This window comes from Ranitomeya imitator, chromosome 5 (genome assembly GCF_032444005.1).
Source record: "Ranitomeya imitator isolate aRanImi1 chromosome 5, aRanImi1.pri, whole genome shotgun sequence".
Taxonomy (NCBI): Eukaryota; Metazoa; Chordata; class Amphibia; order Anura; family Dendrobatidae; genus Ranitomeya; species Ranitomeya imitator.
In genome coordinates, this window is record NC_091286.1 from 408495427 (window position 1) to 408513743 (window position 18317).

The following is an 18317-nucleotide window of genomic DNA, read 5'->3' on the forward strand; positions in this document are numbered from 1 at the left end:
TCCAGATTCTCACTGCCCTAACAGTAAAGAATCCTCTTCTATGTTGGTGGAAAAACCTTCTCTCCTCCAGACGCAAAGAATGCCCCCTTGTGCCCGTCACCTTCCTTGGTATAAACAGATCCTCAGCGAGATATTTGTATTGTCCCCTTATATACTTATACATGGTTATTAGATCGCTCCCCAGTCGTCTTTTTTCTAGACTAAATAATCCTAATTTCGCTAATCTATCTGGGTATTGTAGTTCTCCCATCCCCTTTATTAATTTTGTTGCCCTCCTTTGTACTCTCTCTAGTTCCATTATATCCTTCCTGAGCACCGGTGCCCAAAACTGGACACAGTACTCCATGTGCGGTCTAACTAGGGATTTGTACAGAGGCAGTATAATGCTCTCATCATGTGTATCCAGACCTCTTTTAATGCACCCCATGATCCTGTTTGCCTTGGCAGCTGCTGCCTGGCACTGGCTGCTCCAGGTAAGTTTATTATTAACGCGAAACAGGAGGAAAACAGGGAGTGTTTAAAAGTAGTACATAATTTTATTACAAAAATACATCACATACATATAATAAAAACGACAAATATAGATACCAAAGGAAGGGACCTCGTACACACTGGACCGGAATAGTACAAAAACAGATGTTACTGTATAACAGTATCCTCCACAAAGTGGAGGATAAATACCCTCAAAACAAAAGAAAGCCCCCACCGCAGACCGTATCAGCTGCCCATATAACTCAATCAACAGTCACACCCAAATAGGTATAAGTATGGGCAGAGAGACAATCAGGGAAAGGGGGAGGGTTAAATACTGTGAGAAGAATGGAGAGGCATAAATAACCAGCTCAGATGAGCGTTAAGGCAAACCCCACCAGATAGCACTGCTCACAGCCGGTTCTTACCCCAGGTGCTGAGGAGCCCAAGAATGGGGCATTGCCCGATTCTTGGGCTCCTCAGCACCTGGGGTAAGAACCGGCTGTGAGCAGTGCTATCTGGTGGGGTTTGCCTTAACGCTCATCTGAGCTGGTTATTTATGCCTCTCCATTCTTCTCACAGTATTTAACCCTCCCCCTTTCCCTGATTGTCTCTCTGCCCATACTTATACCTATTTGGGTGTGACTGTTGATTGAGTTATATGGGCAGCTGATACGGTCTGCGGTGGGGGCTTTCTTTTGTTTTGAGGGTATTTATCCTCCACTTTGTGGAGGATACTGTTATACAGTAACATCTGTTTTTGTACTATTCCGGTCCAGTGTGTACGAGGTCCCTTCCTTTGGTATCTATATTTGTCGTTTTTATTATATGTATGTGATGTATTTTTGTAATAAAATTATGTACTACTTTTAAACACTCCCTGTTTTCCTCCTGTTTCGCGTATATCATGCTTTGGGAGTTGTAGCTAGAGGGGCCGGGATTTATTCCTGGGTCACCTGTTACTATGAGTCTGGGTTTTTGTATATTGAAGTTTATTATTAACTAGGATCCCCAAGTCCTTCTCCCTGTCAGATTTACCCAGTGGTTTCCCATTCAGTGTGTAATGGTGATATTGATTCCTTCTTCCCATGTGTATAATCTTACATTTATCATTGTTAAACCTCATCTGCCACCTTTCAGCCCAAGTTTCCAACTTATCCAGATCCATCTGTAACAGAATACTATCTTCTCTTGTATTAACTGCTTTACATAGTTTTGTATCATCTGCAAATATCGATATTTTACTGTGTAAACCTTCTACCAGATATTGGGCTTCATGTTAGTGGTAAATTTAGGTCAATAAATTATGCGTTTATTTGTGATAAAAACGGAAATTTGGCGAAAATTTTAAAAATTTCGCAATTTTCACAATTTGAATTTTTATTCTGTTAAACCAGAGCGTTATGTGACACAAAATAGTTAAATAACATTTCCCACATGTATACTTTACATCAGCACAATTTTGGAAACAACATTTTTTTTTTGCTAGGAAGTTATAAGGGTTAAAATTTGACCAGCGATTTCTCATTTTTACAACGAAATTTACAAAACCATTTTTTTTAGGGACCACCTCACATTTGAAGTCAGTTTACGGGGTCTATATGGCTGAATATACCCAAAAGTGACACCATTCCAAAAACTGCACCCCTCAAGGTGCACAAAACCACATTCAAGAAGTTTATTAACTCTTCAGGTGCTTCACAGCAGCAGAAGCAACATGGAAGGAAAAAATGAACATTTAACTTTTTAGTCACAAAAATTATCTTTTAGCAACAATATTTTTGATTTCACAATGGTAAAAGGAGAAACTGAACCACGAAAGTTGTTGTCTAATTTGTCCTGAGTACGCTGATACCTCATATGTAGGGGTAAACCACTGTTTGGGCGCACGGCAGGGCTTGGAAAAGAAGGAGCGCCATTTGACTTTTTGAATGAAAAATTGGCTCCACTCTTTAGCGGACACCATGTCACGTTTGCAGAGCCCCCCGTGTGCCTAAAAATTGGAGCTCCCCCACAAGTGACCCCATTTTGGAAACTAGACACCCCAAGGAACTTATCTAGATGCATAGTGAGCACTTTGAACCCCCAGGTGCTTCACAAATTGATCCGTAAAAATGAAAAAGTACTTTTTTTCACAAAAAAATTATTTTAGCCTCAATTTTTTCATTTTCACATGGGCAACAGGATAAAATGGATCCTAAAATTTGTTGGGCAATTTCTCCTGAGTACACCGATACCTCACATGTGGGAGTAAACCTCTGTTTGGGCACATGGTAAGGCTCGGAAGGGAAGGAGCGCCATTTGACTTTATGAATGAAAAATTATCTCCATCGTTAGCGGACACCATGTCGCGTTTGGAGAGCCCCTGTGTGCCTAAACATTGGAGCTCCCCCACAAATGACCCCATTTTGGAAACTAAACCCCCAAAGGAACTAATCTAGATGTGTGGTGAGGACTTTTAACCCCCAAGTGCTTCACAGAAGTTTATAACGCAGAGCCATGAAAATAAAAAAAAAAAAATTATTTTCTCAAAAATGATCTTTTAGCCTGCAATTTTTTATTTTCCCAAGGGTAACAGGAGAAATTTGACCCCAAAAGTTGTTGTCCAGTTTCTCCTGAGTACGCTGATACCCTATGTGTGGGGGTAAACCACTGTTTGGGCACACGTCGGGGCTCAGAAGGGAAGTAGTGACTTTTGAAATGCAGACTTTGATGGAATGCTCTGCGGGCGTCACGTTGCGTTTGCAGAGCCCCTGATGTGGCTAAACAGTAGAAACCCCCCACAAGTGACCCCATTTTGGAAACTAGACCCCGAAAGGAACTTATCTAGATGTGTGGTGAGCACTTTGAACCCCCAAGTGCTTCACAGAAGTTTATAACGCAGAGCCGTGAAAATAATAAATACGTTTTCTTTCCTCAAAAATAATTATTTAGCCCAGAATTTTTTATTTTCCCAAGGGTTACAGGAGAAATTGGACCCCAAAAGTTGTTGTCCAGTTTCTCCTGAGTACGCTGAACCCCCAAGTGCTTCACAGACGTTTACAACGCAGAGCCGTGAAAATAAAAAATCATTTTTCTTTCCTCAAAAATGATGTTTTAGCAAGCATTTTTTTATTTTCACAAGGGTAACAGGAGAAATTGGACCCCAGTAATTGTTGCGCAGTTTGTCCTGAGTATGCTGGTACCCCATATGTGGGGGTAAACCACAGTTTGGGCACACGTCGGGGCTCGGAATTGAGGGAGCACCATTTGACTTTTTGAATACAAGATTGACTGGAATCAATGGTGGCGCCATGTTGCATTTGGAGACCCCTGATGTGCCTAAACAGTGGAAACCCCTAAATTCTACCTCCAACACTAACCCCCCCACACCCCTAACACTAATCCCAACTCTAGCCAGAACCCTAATCCCAACTGTAGCCATAACCCTAATTACAACCCTAACCCCAACACACCCCTAACCACAACCCTAACCCTAATCCCAACTGTAGCCATAACCCCAATTACAACCCTAACCTCAACACACCCCTAACCACAACCCTAATTCCAACCCTAACCCTAAGGCTATGTGCCCACGTTGCGGATTCGTGTGAGATTTTTCAGCATCATTTTTGAAAAATCCGCGGATAAAAGGCACTGCGTTTTACCTGCGGATTTACCGTGGATTTCCAGTGTTTTTTGTGCGGATTTCACCTGCGGATTCCTATTGAGGAACAGGTGTAAAACGTCGCGGAATCCTCACAAAGAATTGACATGCTGCGGAAAATACAACGCAGCGTTTCCGCGTGGTATTTTCCGCACCATGGGCACAGCGGATTTGGTTTTCCATAGGTTTACATGGTACTGTAAACCTGATGGAACACTGCTGCGAATCTGCAGCGGCCAATCCGCTGCGGATCCGCAGCCAAATCCGCACCGTGTGCACATGGCCTAATTCTAAAGGTATGTGCACACGCTGCGGAAAACGCTGCGGATCCGCAGCAGTTTCCCATGAGTTTACAGTTCAATGTAAACCTATGGAAAACAAAAATCGCTGTACACATGCTGCAGAAAAACTGCACGGAAACACAGCGGTTTACATTCCTCAGCATGTCGCTTCTTTCTGCGGATTCCACAGCGGTTTTACAACTGCTCCAATAGAAAATCGCAGTTGTAAAACTGCAGTGAAATGCGCAGAAAAACCGCGGTAAATCTGACATAAATCTGCAGCGGTTTAGCACTGCGGATTTATCAAATCCGCAGCGGAAAAATCCGCAGAGGACCAGAATACGTGTGAACATACCGAAACCCTAACCCTAACCCTAGTTCTTACCCCAACCTTAGTGGAAGAAAAAAAAAAAAAAAAAAATATCTTTATTTTATTATTGTCCCTACCTATGGGGGTGACAAAGAGGGGGGTCATTCAGTATTTTTTTTATTTTGATCACTGCGATAGGTTTTATTGCAGTGATCAAAATGCACTTGAAACGAATCTGCCAGCCGGCAGATTCGGTGGGCGCACTGCGCATGCGCCCGCCATTTTGGAAGATGGCGGCGCCCAGGAAAGAAGACGGACGGACCACGGGAGGCTCGGTAAGTATGATGGTGTGGGGGGGGGTGGATCGGAGCACGGGGGGGGGGTGCATTGGAGCATCGGGGGTGGATCGGACTGCAGGGGGGGTGGATCGGAGTGCAGGGGGGGGTGGTTGGAGCACGGGGGTGGGATTGGAGTACGGGGGTGAGCGGACAAGAGCACGGGGGGGAGCGGACAGGAGGACGGAGGGGAGCGGAGCAGTGTAAAGGACAGATCGGAGGGCTGGGGGGGGGCGATCGGTGGGGTGGGGGCACATCAGTGTTTCCAGCCATGGCCAATGATATTGCAGCATCGGCCATGGCTGGATTGTAATATTTCACCAGTTATAATAGGTGAAATATTACAAATCGCTCTGATTGGCCGTTTCACTTTCAACAGCCAATCAGAGCGATCGTAGCCACGGGGGGTGAAGCCACCCCCCCTGGGCTAAACTACCACTCCCCCTGTCCCTGCAGATCGGGTGAAATGGGAGTTAACCCTTTCACCGGATCTGCAGGGACGCGATCATTCTGTGACACAGCATATGCGTCACAGGTCGGATTGGCACCGACTTTCATGACGCATACGCTGTGTCACAGGTCGGGAAGGGGTTAATCTGAATGTGGAAAAGAAGGTAATACTTACAAAAGTGAAATAGATCTCACTCTCCTGGATGGCGTCCTCCCAAACGCGTGTTTCGGCACGCTGAGTTTGTGAGGGGGTCAAGACCAAAGAGCTTTATAAGGATGTCAGGGACAAGATCATAGATCTGCGCAAAGCTGGAATTCGCTACAAAACCATATGTAAGATGCTGGGTGAGAATGAGACAACTGTTGGTAAGAACAGAAAATGGAAAAGTAAGAAAATGGAAGAAATACAAAATGACTAAATTGACATCAGTCTTGGGCATCATGCAAAATCTCACCTCGTGGGGTGACCTTGATCATGAGGAAGGTGAAAGATCAGCCTAAAACAACACGGGGGTGAACCATTGCTAACACATTGTGCCATAAAGTTTTAAAATCCTGCTGTGTCCACAATGTCCCCTGCTCATGAAGGCACATGTGCAGGCCCATCTGAAATTTGCCAATGAATACGTGGATGATTCTCTGACTGTGAGAAGGTGCTATGGTCAGATGAGACAAAAATTGAGGTCTCTGGCATTAACTCAACTCACCGTGTTTGGAGGAAGAGAAATGCTGCATATGACCCAAAGAACACCGTCCCCACTTTCAAGCATGGTGGTGGAAATATGTTTTGGGGGAGTTTCTCTGCTAAGGGTACACGACTACTTCACTGCATCAATGGATGGAGCCATGTACCGTAAATCCTGAGTGACAAACTCCTTCCCTTCGCCAGGACATTAAAAATGGGTCGTGGCTGTATCTTCTAGCAAGACAATGACCCAAAACATACAGCCAAGGCAACAAAGGAGTGGCTCAAAATGAAACATATTAAAGTCATGGAGTGGCCTAGCCACTCTCCAGACCTTAATCCCATAGAAAACATATGGAGGGAGTTGAAGCTCCGAGTTGCCAAGCGACAACCTCAAAATCTTAATGATTTAGAGATGATCTGCAAAGAGGAGTGGAGCAAAATTCCTCCTGACATGTGCGCAAACCACATCATCAACTACAAAAAACAGTTACATAGTTACACAGTAAGGCCGAAAAGACATTTGTCCATCCAGTTTAACCTCTATTCCGTCATAATAAATCCCCAGATCTACGTCCTTCTAAAGATCTTAATCACTGTAAGATACAATATTGTTACGCTCCAGGAAGACATCCAGGCCTCTCTTGAACCCCTCGACTAAGTTCTCCATCACCACCTCCTCAGGCAAGGAATTCCAGATTCTCAATGCCCTAACAGTAAAGAATCCTCTTCTATGTTGGTGGAAAAACCTAATCTCCTCCAGACGCAGAGAATGCCCCCTTGTCACCGTTACCTTCCTTGGTATAAACAGATCCTTGGAGAGATATTTGTATTGGCCCCTTATATACTTATACATGGTTATTAGATCGACCATCAGTCGTCTTTTTTTCTAGACTAAATAATCCTAATTTTGCTAATTTCTCTGAGTATTGTAGTTCCCCCATCCCCTTTATTAATTTTGTTGCCCGCCTTTATACTCGCTCTAGTTCCATTATATCTTTCTTGAGCACTGGTGCCCAAAACTGCACACAGTACCTCCATGTGCGATCTAACCAGGGATTTGTGCAGAGGCAGTATAATGCTCTCATCATGTGTATCCAGACCTCTTTTAATGCACCCCATGATCCTGTTTGCCTTGGCAGCTGCTGCCTGGCTCTGGCTGCTCCAGGTAAGTTTATCATTAACTAGGATCCCCAAGTCCTTCTCCATGTCAGATTTAATCAGTGGTTTCCTGTTCAGTATGTAATGGTGATATTGATTCCTTCTTCCCGTGTATAACCTTACATTTATCATTGTTAAACCGCAACTGCCAACTTTCGGCCCACGGTTCCAACTTATCCAGATCCATCTGTAGCAGAATACTATCTTCTTTTGTATTGACTGCTTTACATAGTTTTGTATCATCAGCAAATATTGATATTTTACTCTGTAAACCTTCTACCAGATCGTTAATAAATATGTTGAAGAGAATAGGTCCCAAACACCGAACCCTGCGGTACCCCACTGGTCACTGGTCCAGTCTATAGCTTAATTCTTCATAATAGATGATTAGATTGGTTTGACAGGAGCGATTCTGCATAAACCCATGCTGATATGGAGTTAAACAGTTATTCTCATTGAGATAATCCAGAATAACATCCCTCAGAAACCCTTCAAATATTTTACCAACAAATTACTGGGCTATAATTTCCAGGTTCACTTTTAGAGCCCTTTTTGAATATTGGTACCACATTTGCTATGCGCCAGTCCTGTGGAACAGACCCTGTCGATATAGAGTCCCTTTTGTTTTTTTATTTTAAATTCTCTTACAGGAGAACAAGGGCGTCTGTGGAATAGGCGATGCAGAAAGTATGGTTTAATTAAGATCTATTAAAAGGAGTCTGTATCATTTTCAATTAACCCATTAACTACCGCCGATACGCCTTTTAACGGCGGTAGTTAAGGGTACTTAAACCACAGCACCGTTAATTAACGGCACTGTAGATAAAGTGTATAGCGCCCCCCTAGAGTCCGATTTTCTCCGGGGTCTTGGCTGCCGGTAGCCGAGACCCCAGAGAACACGATTCAGGTCCGTTTTTACCGACCCCGGGGTTCCGATCGTCGTTATTAACCGCAAAAAAAAAAAGTCAGGTTTGCAATTTAATTTCTCTCTCCTCCGATGTGATCACACATCAGAGGAGAGAGAAATAGGGTCCCCTGATCCCCCAGATACTTACCAGTGTCCCTGGTTCCTCCTGCTTCCCCCATGGCCGCTGGCATCTTCTTCTGGTAAGAAAATGGCAGGCACATGCGCAGTGCGCCTGCCGAGATCTGCTGGCCCGCACCCGGCAACAATAGGACATTTTTTCCTATTGGTTCATTTTGATCACTGTGATAGACAATTTCAAAGTGATCAAAAGAAAAAAATAGTAAATTAACCCCTTCCTTTATCACCCCCTTAGATAGGAAAAAGTAATGAAATAAAAAGATATATATGTATTTCCATTTTGCCATTAGGGTTAGAGTTGGGCTAAAGTTAGGGTTAGGGTTGGGGCTAAAGTTAGGGTTAGGATTACGTTTACTGTTGGGATTAGGGTTAAGGTTGGGATTAGGGTTATGATTAGGGATGTGCTGGGGTTAGGGTTGGAGTTAGAATTGAGGGGTTTCCACTGTTTAGGCACATCAGGGGCTCTCCAAACGCGACATGACGTCCGTTCTCAATTCCAGCCAATTCTACATTGAAAAAGTAAAAAACGGCGCTCCTTCCCTTCCGAGCTCTGCCGTGCATCCAAACAGGGGTCTACCCCCACATATGGGGTATCGGTGTATTCAGGAGAACTTCCAAAAACAAATTTTGTGGTTCATTTTCTCTTTTTACATTTGTGAAAGTAAAAAACTGGTTCTGAAATAAAATGTTTGTGAAAAGTTAAATGTTCATTTTTTCCTTTCACATTGCTTTAGTTCCCATGAAGAACGTAAAGGGTTAATTAACTTCTTGAATGTGGTTATGAGTACCATGAGGGGTGTATTTTTAGAATGGTGTCACTTTTGGGTATTTTCTGTCATGTATACCCCTCAAAGTGACTTCAAATGTGATGTGTTTCCAAAAAAAAAAAAATGGTGTTGTAAAAATGTGAAATCGCTGGTCAACTTTTAACCCTTATAACTTCCTAACAAAAAAAAAATTTGTTTCCAAAATTGTGCTGATGTAAAGTAGACATGTGGGAAATGGTATTTATTATGTATTTTGTGTGACAAATCTCTCTCATATTTAAGGGCATAAAATTTAAAAGTTTTCGCCATATTTCCTTTTTTTCATAAACGCAATATTGAAGAAATTTTTACCACTAACATGAAGTACAATATGTCATGAAAAAAAAAATCTCAGAATCAGTGGGATCCGTTACATCGTTCCAGAGTTATAACCTCATAAAGTGATCAAAATTGTAAAAATTGGCCTGGTCATTAAGCTGCAAATTGGCTCCGTCACTAAGGAGTTAAAAAAAGTTTTGTGATGTAATTTTTTGGTTCAGTACCACCTTTCATGCTTATGCAGTAGTATCAGGGTAATGGGATGTCAGCGGCTGTCACTGACACCTAGCTCTAGGTGTCTAGGCTTAGTAATGAAAAGGTGTCAGCCAGACACCCTCATTACTAAGCCAATAAGTAAACACAAAACCATAAAAACACACATTGTCACCAGCCTATGTAGGAGTGTTAACAGAACAAAAGTATATAGGCTGTAACCAGACAGCAACTGTTAATTTTAAGGAAAAAAAAATTGCATGGGCTTCTGCATAATTTTAATAACCAGCCGAGGTAAAGCAGGTAAAGCCAAAGGCTAAGGGCGATTGTTAATATTCTGGGAAGGAGCCTGTTACGGAACCACTCAGCACACAGAATATGTTGTGCAGTTATATGTATGTATAATAGGTTCCATGGTAGATGCAGGTCCCTAATGCATCAGCCCACAGGCTGCGCCCCTGGGAAGAGGGGACACCATATTTCCCTTTTGTCCTCCCCCCACCTTTGTAATTCCCACCGTAAATATCGGCAGGCTCCGGCCACCTGCGGCTATTGTAATGTATGCCTGGCCTGCCGCTTTTCTATTGCCCTGCCCTCAGAATATATCACACAGATACAGTGTCCTGTGAGTAAAGTGTTGTCAGACTAGAAATACGTGGAGAAGCAGTGATCTTTTATATGCGCCCATGTAACCAAGCAATTCCAGCCAGCTTCCTTCATTCAGACTCCAGCCAAAGCAGAGTGGACCTCCTGAAACACGGGGTGGTACTGAAAGAGGTACCCCAGCTTGGTAGACCCCATTACACTGATGGCAGACAGCGGTATATAACACCCCTTCTAAAGGAAAGGAATGAATGGAAAACAACTACCAGAAGTTAAAGAGGACTACATTAAAAGATCTGGTGGAAGCTCGAGGGTTGATCGCCAGCAACAAAACAAAAGCGGATTTGATAGCAGCCATCATGGAACACGACAGTGCATCACCCCCCAATGTGAACGTGGAGGATACTGAATTCCAGAGGGAGGTAAAGAACATACTGGCGTTCTATGGCCCAAGCCCTGCAGTAGAGATCATACGAGAGGTGATGGCTGATGTGTGTACTGATCTGAAGGAAAAGATGGCCGAGCGGACCAGGATAGAGCTAGCCAAGATGGAGATAGCAGAACGGACCAAAGTGGAGCTGGCTAAGATGGAGATGGCAGAGCGGAGAGAGGAGAGTCAGCGAGCAGGGGAAGCTCTGGCCTTCGACCAGATACCTTCAACAGTAAAGATACCTTCAACAGTAAAGGTACCTTCACACTAAACGACGCTGCAGCGATCCAGACAACGATCCGGATCGCTGCAGCGTCGCTGTTTGGTCGCTGGAGAGCTGTCACACAGACAGCTCTCCAGCGACCAACGATGCCGGTAACCAGGGTAAACATCGGGTTACTAAGCGCAGGGCCGCGCTTAGTAACCCGATGTTTACCCTGGTTACCATCCTAAAAGTAAAAAAAACAAACGCTACATACTTACCTACCGCTGTCTGTCCCCGGCGCTGTGCTTCTCTGCTCTGGCTGTGAGCGCCGGGCAGCCGGAAAGCAGAGCGGTGACGTCACCGCTCTGCTTTCCGGCCGCTGTGCTCACAGCCAGAGCAGAGAAGCACAGCGCTGGGGACAGACAGCGGTAGGTAAGTATGTAGCGTTTGTTTTTTTTACTTTTAGGATGGTAACCAGGGTAAACATCGGGTTACTAAGCGCGGCCCTGCGCTTAGTAACCCGATGTTTACCCTGGTTACCAGCGAAGACATCGCTGAATCGGTGTCACACACGCCGATTCAGCGATGTCAGCGGGAGAGCCAGCGACCAAAGAAAGGTCTAGCCCTCTAGCCCCGACCAACGACATCACAGCAGGATTCTGATCGCTGCTGCGTGTCAAACTAAACGATATCGCTAGCGAGGACGCTGCAACGTCACGGATTGCTAGCGATATCGTTTAGTGTGAAGGTACCTTAAGCCACAAAAAATCCAGTATAATGCCTTCCGACAGTTGGGGGAGGCAGAGGAAGACATTGATGGCTTTCTGCAGGACTTTGAGCGGCAGTGTGCCCTTCATCAAGTGAGGAACGGGTTCAGATTCTGGCCTGCAAGCTGACAGGCCAGGCAGAGGACGCCTATCGCACGGTACCTGATGAGGACTGTATGGACTACGAGCAGATCAAGGAAGTGATCTTGGCTCGGTATGCGCTGACACCAGAGGCATACCGCCAAAAGTTCCACGGACTAATAAAACGCGTAAACGATACCCACGCTGAATGGGCCTGCAAATTACGGCGGTCACTGCTACAGTGGGTACAAGGGAGCCAAGCAACCACTAAGGAGAACGTCCTCCAGCTCTTCTTGTTAGAACGATTCTTTAATCGACTAACCCCCGAGACACAAGAATGGCTTCGGGACAGGCGGCCAACGACTCTTGAGGAAGCCGCTCGTCTGGCCAATGAACATCATGATGCCAGGAGGCCTCAGTTGTCCAGATCAAAGATGGTCACTAGGGGTCCGCCCATGGACCTGGAGGGCCCCAAACCACCGAAGATTGTAGGGGGACCAGCTAGAAACCCGGCCACAGTCCCCGTGGGGCATGATGCTATACCTGCCATCAGTTGGGCCACCTGCAAAGACAATGTCCCAACCGGACTCAGCATACCCAGTGGCCAAAGGCGGGAACAGCTACCTTCACCTGGGCTGCTGTACACTGCTACCAAGGCGAAGCTGACCCAGCATTGGGGGCTACGACTAACCAAGGGGTGGAAGAGATGGAGGAAGTGCTGCATAAAGTAGACCCCGTGCAGGCAGCCCAGGCAGATAATCAACAGCAGGGGGAGCTATACGTCGACTGCCCACTGCCAGGATTCACCTGAACTGCGGAGTCGGGGATGGCCTTGTTGAGGTCGGCTTGATGGAGGATTTGCCTGCAGACGTCTTGCTGGGAAATGACTTGGAGCCCATGTTGTCTGTCTTCTCGGTTGCCCCTCTGGCTGAGACATATCCTGTGACCACCCGGAGACAAGCTCAAGCTGCAGAGGCAGAATCACACTCAGAGGCCCAGGTAAGGCTACTTTCACACTAGCGTCGGAATCTCCCCGTCGCAATGCGTCGGGCAGAGATTCCGACGCTAGCGTTTGATGCACTGCACAACGGGTGCAGCGGATGTATTTCTCCGATGCATCCGCTGCCCCATTGTGAGGTGCGGGGAGGTGGGGGCGGAGTTCCGGCCGGAAAAAGCGGTCCGTCAGGAGCAAAAACGTTACATTTAACGTTTTTTGCTCCCGGCGGTCCGCCACAACACGGCGCAACCGTCGCGCGACGGTTGCGACGTGTGGCAAAGCGTCGCAATGTGTCGCTAATGTTAATCTATGGGGCAAAAACGCATCCTGCAAACAACTTTGCAGGATGCGTTTTTGCTATAAACAACGCATTGCGACGTCTGGCAAAAAACGCCAGTATGAAAGTAGCCTAAGACATCCCAGCCCTACACATATTCCCATAGCCAGACACATTTCTTGGGCCACCCCAGATGAATTTAAGAGGGAGTTACTTGAGGATCCTTCATTGGAGGGATATCGTGGGAAGGCACAGGAGGGGAGAGGGGTACTGGAAGGGGAACAGTTTGTATGGAAGCAGGGACTCCTCTACCAGATCACAGAGCAGCACCACACAGGGATGAGCCCCACTATAAAACGACAGCTGGTAGCTCCCAAGAAGTATAAGCAGGAGTTACTGCGAATCTCTCATGACATACCCTTGGCCGGGCACTTTGGCGTCAGTCGCACCAGGCATCGTCTGACACAAAACTTCTTTTGGCCGGGGGGTTTGCCTATCGGGAGGTGCCCCAAGAATCCACGGGGTTCTCCCCGTTCGAGCTGGTATACGGGAGACGGGTAAGGGGACCCCTAGACTTAGTGCTAGAACACTGGGAAGGGGAGGGCCTCATAGAAGGGGTACGTATTGTACCCTATGTGCTGGAATTCCGGGACTGCCTACAGGAGCTGACCCAGGCTGTACGTAAGAACATGCAGGTGACCCAGCGACGCCAGCGCGTATGGTACGATCGGAGGGCCAGAGAGCGCACCTTGGAAATAGGGCAGAAGGTCCTGGTGTTAGAGCCCACTAGGCAGAACAAGTTCCAAGCTGCATGGCAGGGGCCCTACCAGGTAGTGGGGAAAATAGCCGGCACAACCTATAATGTCACCGATTGTGATGACCCCAGGGTTATCCGCATGTTCCACGTGAATATGCTGAAGCCCTACCGGGAGCGCCCTGAAAAGGTTGTGGCCATCTGTGCACCTGAAGCAGAGGATTTAGCCGGACTTCCCTTGCTGGATGTTTTCGGGGAAAGGACTCAGTCTAAAACATGGGACCAGGTACACCTGGGTGAAGACCTAGGCCCCCGGGAGAGACAGCAGGCGGAGGAGTTGTTGAGGCACTGACAGAGGATGTTTTCGGGGAGACCAGGGTACACTCGCCTGGCACAACACAAGGTTGAGACCCAGGATCAGACAACACGGTTTTGTGTAGACTATCGTAAGCTTAATGAGAAACAGAGACAGATGCATATCCCATGCTGCGTGTGGATGAGTTGTTAGACCGGCTGGCAGGGGCAAAGTATTTGACCACCATCGATCTATGCAAAGGCTACTGGCAGATTCCCCTTAGTCCTGACGCTATTCCCAAGTCGGCATTTGTCACCCCCTTCGGCTTATTCCAGTTTCGAGTTATGCCATTTGGAATGAAGAATGCCCCGGCGACCTTCCAGAGGCTGGCTGACCGGCTTCTGGATGGTCTCCAGGACTATGCTTGTGCCTACCTGGACGACATCGCCATCTACAGTGCAACATGGGAAGAGCATCTAAATCACCTAGAGACAGTATTGGACAGGATCCACAAGGTCGGAATCACCCTGAACCCAAACAAGTGTCACGTGGGCAAAGCAGAGGTTCAGTATTTAGAGTATTGGGTGGGAAGTGGGAAACAGCGACCAGAACCAGCCAAGATTGAGGCCATAGCCAAATGGCCCACCCCGCGCACTAAAACCCAGGTCAAGGCGTTTCTAGGGACAGCGGGGTATTACAGGAAATTCATTACCAATTACAGCAGCGTAGCCAAGCCCCTCACTGATCTGACCCGTAAGAACCAACCCCGCCAGGTAACCTGGACCCCAGAGTGTGAGGAAGCCTTCCGCCAACTAAAGGACGCCCTCACCATTACCCCTGTATTGGCCGCACCCGATCCAACTAAACGTTTCCTTGTTCACACAGACGCTTCTATGTTTGGATTGGGGGCAGTACTGAGCCAAGTCGGGCTAATGCTGTAGATAAGCCCCCGATGTAACCTGAAAGATGAGAAAAGAGGTTAGATTATACTCACCCAGGGGCATTCCCTCTGCGGTCTGGTCCGATGGGCGTCGCGGTCCGGTCCGGGGCCTCCCATGTTCTAACGAGGGCCTCTCTGACCTTTCCCGGCGCCTGCGTAATGCAGTACTTTGCTCTGCCCTCAACAGGGCAGACAAAGGACGCCTGCGCCGGAGCAGCAGCGTGAATACAAGAAGAGGATGTCATCGTTAGAACATGGGAGGCCCCGGACCGGACCGCGACACCCATCGGACCGGACCGCAGAGGGAATGCCCCTGGGTGAGTATAATCTAACCTCTTTTTGTCATCTTTCAGGATACATCGGGGGTTTATCTACAGCATTACAGAATGCTGTAAATAAGCCCCTGATGCCGGTGGGCTTAGCTCATCTTCGATTTTGGGGGTGACAGGTTCCCTTTAAATAAAGAGACACAAAATCTATGTTCGCCAGGGTCACACTTGCGAGAAACTCGCACGAGTCTCGAACCTCAATACCCGGCACTGACGCCAGCACTGGGACTGGAGCATTCAGCTACATAGAAATACATACAGCTGCACACTCCAGTCCCGAGTGCGGACAGCAGTGCTGGGTATTGACGTGAGAGACTCGTGAAAGTTTCTCGCAAGTTTGACCCCAGCCTTAAATGCAATATTGATTTAATTTAAATTTTTTTTTTTTTTAAATGTGGCCTCCCACGCAATTTTCTGAGCCAGAGAGGGAAAGCCAGCGACTAAGGGCCGCTGTTTATAGCCTGGGAAGGGGTTAATACATATGGATCTTCCCAGGCTATGATTATCAGCCCGCAGCTGTATATTTAGCCTTTACTGGCTATTAAAATAGGGGGACCCCCCAAAAAAATGATGTGGGGTCTCCCTATAATTTATAGCCAGAAAAGGCTATGCAGACGGTTGCGAGCTGATATTCATAGCCTAGGAAGGGACCATGGATATTGGCCCCTCCCCCCAGCTACAGACACCAGGACACAGCCTCCCCAGAAATGGCGCATCTATAAGATGTGCCAATTCCGGCACATAGCCTCTCTCTTCCCACTGCCCTGTTATGGTGGCATATGGGGTAATAAGGGGTTAATGTCACCTTTGATTGTAAGGTGACATTAAGTCTTCTTAGTAATGGAGAGGTGTCAATAAGACACCTTTCCATTACTAATTCTATACTTATTAATGGGTTAAATAAACCCACACACACGCAGAATAAAGTATTTTAAAGGGAACCTGTCACCCCCAAAAATCAAAGGCGAGCTAAGCCCACCGGCACCAGGGGCTTATCTACAGCATTCTGTAATGCTGTAGATAAGCCCTGATGTATCCTGAAAGATGAGAAAAAGAGGTTAGATTATACTCACCTGGGCGGGCGGTCGCGGTCTGGGGCCTCCCATCTTCTTACGATAATGTTCTCTTGTCTTCACACTGCGGCTCCGGCGTACTTTGTCTGCCCTTTTGAGGGCAAAGTACTGCAGTGCGCAAGCGCCGGGCCTCTCTGACCTTTCCTGGCACCTTCGCACTGCAGTACTTTGCTCAGCCCTCAACGGGGCAGATTAAAGTACGCCTGTGCAGGAGCCGCGAGAGGAAGCAAAGAAGAGGGAGGCGCCGGACCTGCGACGCCCATCGGAACGGACTGCCCATGGGTGAGTATAATCGAACTTGTTTTTCTCATCTTTCAGGATACATCGGGGGCTTATCTACAGCATTGCAGAATGCTGTAGATAAGCCCCCGATGGTGGTGGCCGCAGTTTATAGGGCCAAAATTAGGTGACAGATTCCCTATGAGTCGCCCACAACGATCTCCCCTATATAGCGGTCACATCATATCACACTTGTTATTACATGGATTACTGTGGATCAGGGAGTATATTGTTGGGTTTATTTTTACAGGCGATAGATGGCTTCGGGGATTAGCTATATGGTGAGTATATACTGTATGTGTGTACGTTTTTACTTTTTTACACTTGAACACGGTAGCCGGATAATGGGACTACTGCTGTCCCATCATCCGGCTACCTGACACTGTAGCAGGAATATCAGGATGGAACTAGCGATCCCATCGGACGATGCCTGCCAACACACAGCCGTGCGTGCGCACGCACATACAGCCCTGACACCCACAAATACACAGCCCCGCAGACACACAAAGATACATACAAATACACGCACAGTCTCTGCCCACTCTTCCCCCTCCCGATCTGCAGCATTTCTCACAGGCACATCCGCAGATCTTTTTTTAAACTTGTGGATTTGCTGCAGACTGGCCTGACAATGGAAGTCAATAGGTGCAGAAATGCTGCAGATCCACAAAAAGTTGACATGCTGCAGGGAAAAAATTGCTGCGATTCCGCACGTTTTTTTTCCCGCAGCCTGTGCACACCAAATGTTAATTTCACATTGGTTGTGCACTACACTGCGGATTTGATATAATTCCACGCATCCAAAAATGCGGATCTGCATCAAAATCTGCAGTGTGTGCACATAGCGGATGTGGTGAAAGTGCGTCTTTAATGAAATGACCAGAAAACCAAAATGCTACAGCTCATGCTAAACTGCAACAAAGAAGGTAAAGAAAAACCAAAACCGTGATCTACCAGTACAAACACACCGGCCCCGTCACACTGGCGGTGGGGCCTCTGCTGCGAGGTCCAGTTTTTGGCTGGAAGAGCAACAAGTTGGACTCTTCCCCTGTTACCAGCACACGTCCTGACAGGAACCTGAAGCCGCCATTGTAGTCAAGGAGGTCTGTCTGGCGCCATTTGTACCCGTCCTAAGTCACAGAGTTTCTGACAGGAAATGGTGACCAACGTGACTGCAGCAAAGCTCTGGGCCACAGAGACACCAGGAAAGTGCCCCCACAAGACCCAGCAGTAACTCGAGTGTCCTGTGATAGAGCACGTGACTGGACCCCACTGTGGCCGAGCTCCTCGTCACGGGAACTTCCAGCCATTATGGTAGAAAACTACACAAAACCACAGCGATAAAGAGCGGCACTGTGCGGAAACCTACGGCAGAACGGAACACCCACGTGGGCATTCGCCACCTCGCGGCCATCTTGCAGTCAGCATTAGTAACAAGTTACAACCACACGTGGTAAATAAACCCAAAATGGCTACGAAGAGCGCCGCGCTCGGCTCGTTTATAGGTCCTTTTGGATTCTCGTAACCTCATTGGTTGGAGGCGTGCGTTCCAAATCCGATCTCTCGCCTGCCATTGGTCACACGTTCGCACAGGATCAGAAGCGC

General features: G+C 47.1%; 1 long non-coding RNA gene across 2 annotated transcripts in view; it reads right to left on the minus strand.

Moving 5' to 3' along the window:
- The window catches only part of LOC138638034 (uncharacterized), a 73327-nt gene extending 55158 nt beyond the window's left edge, over positions 1 to 18169 (minus strand). For both annotated transcript variants that reach the window (XR_011312432.1, XR_011312431.1), the window contains exon 1: positions 18101 to 18169. This is a non-coding gene — a long non-coding RNA (uncharacterized lncRNA). The remainder of the gene's footprint in view (positions 1 to 18100) is intronic.
- Positions 18170 to 18317: the final 148 nt, after the last annotated feature.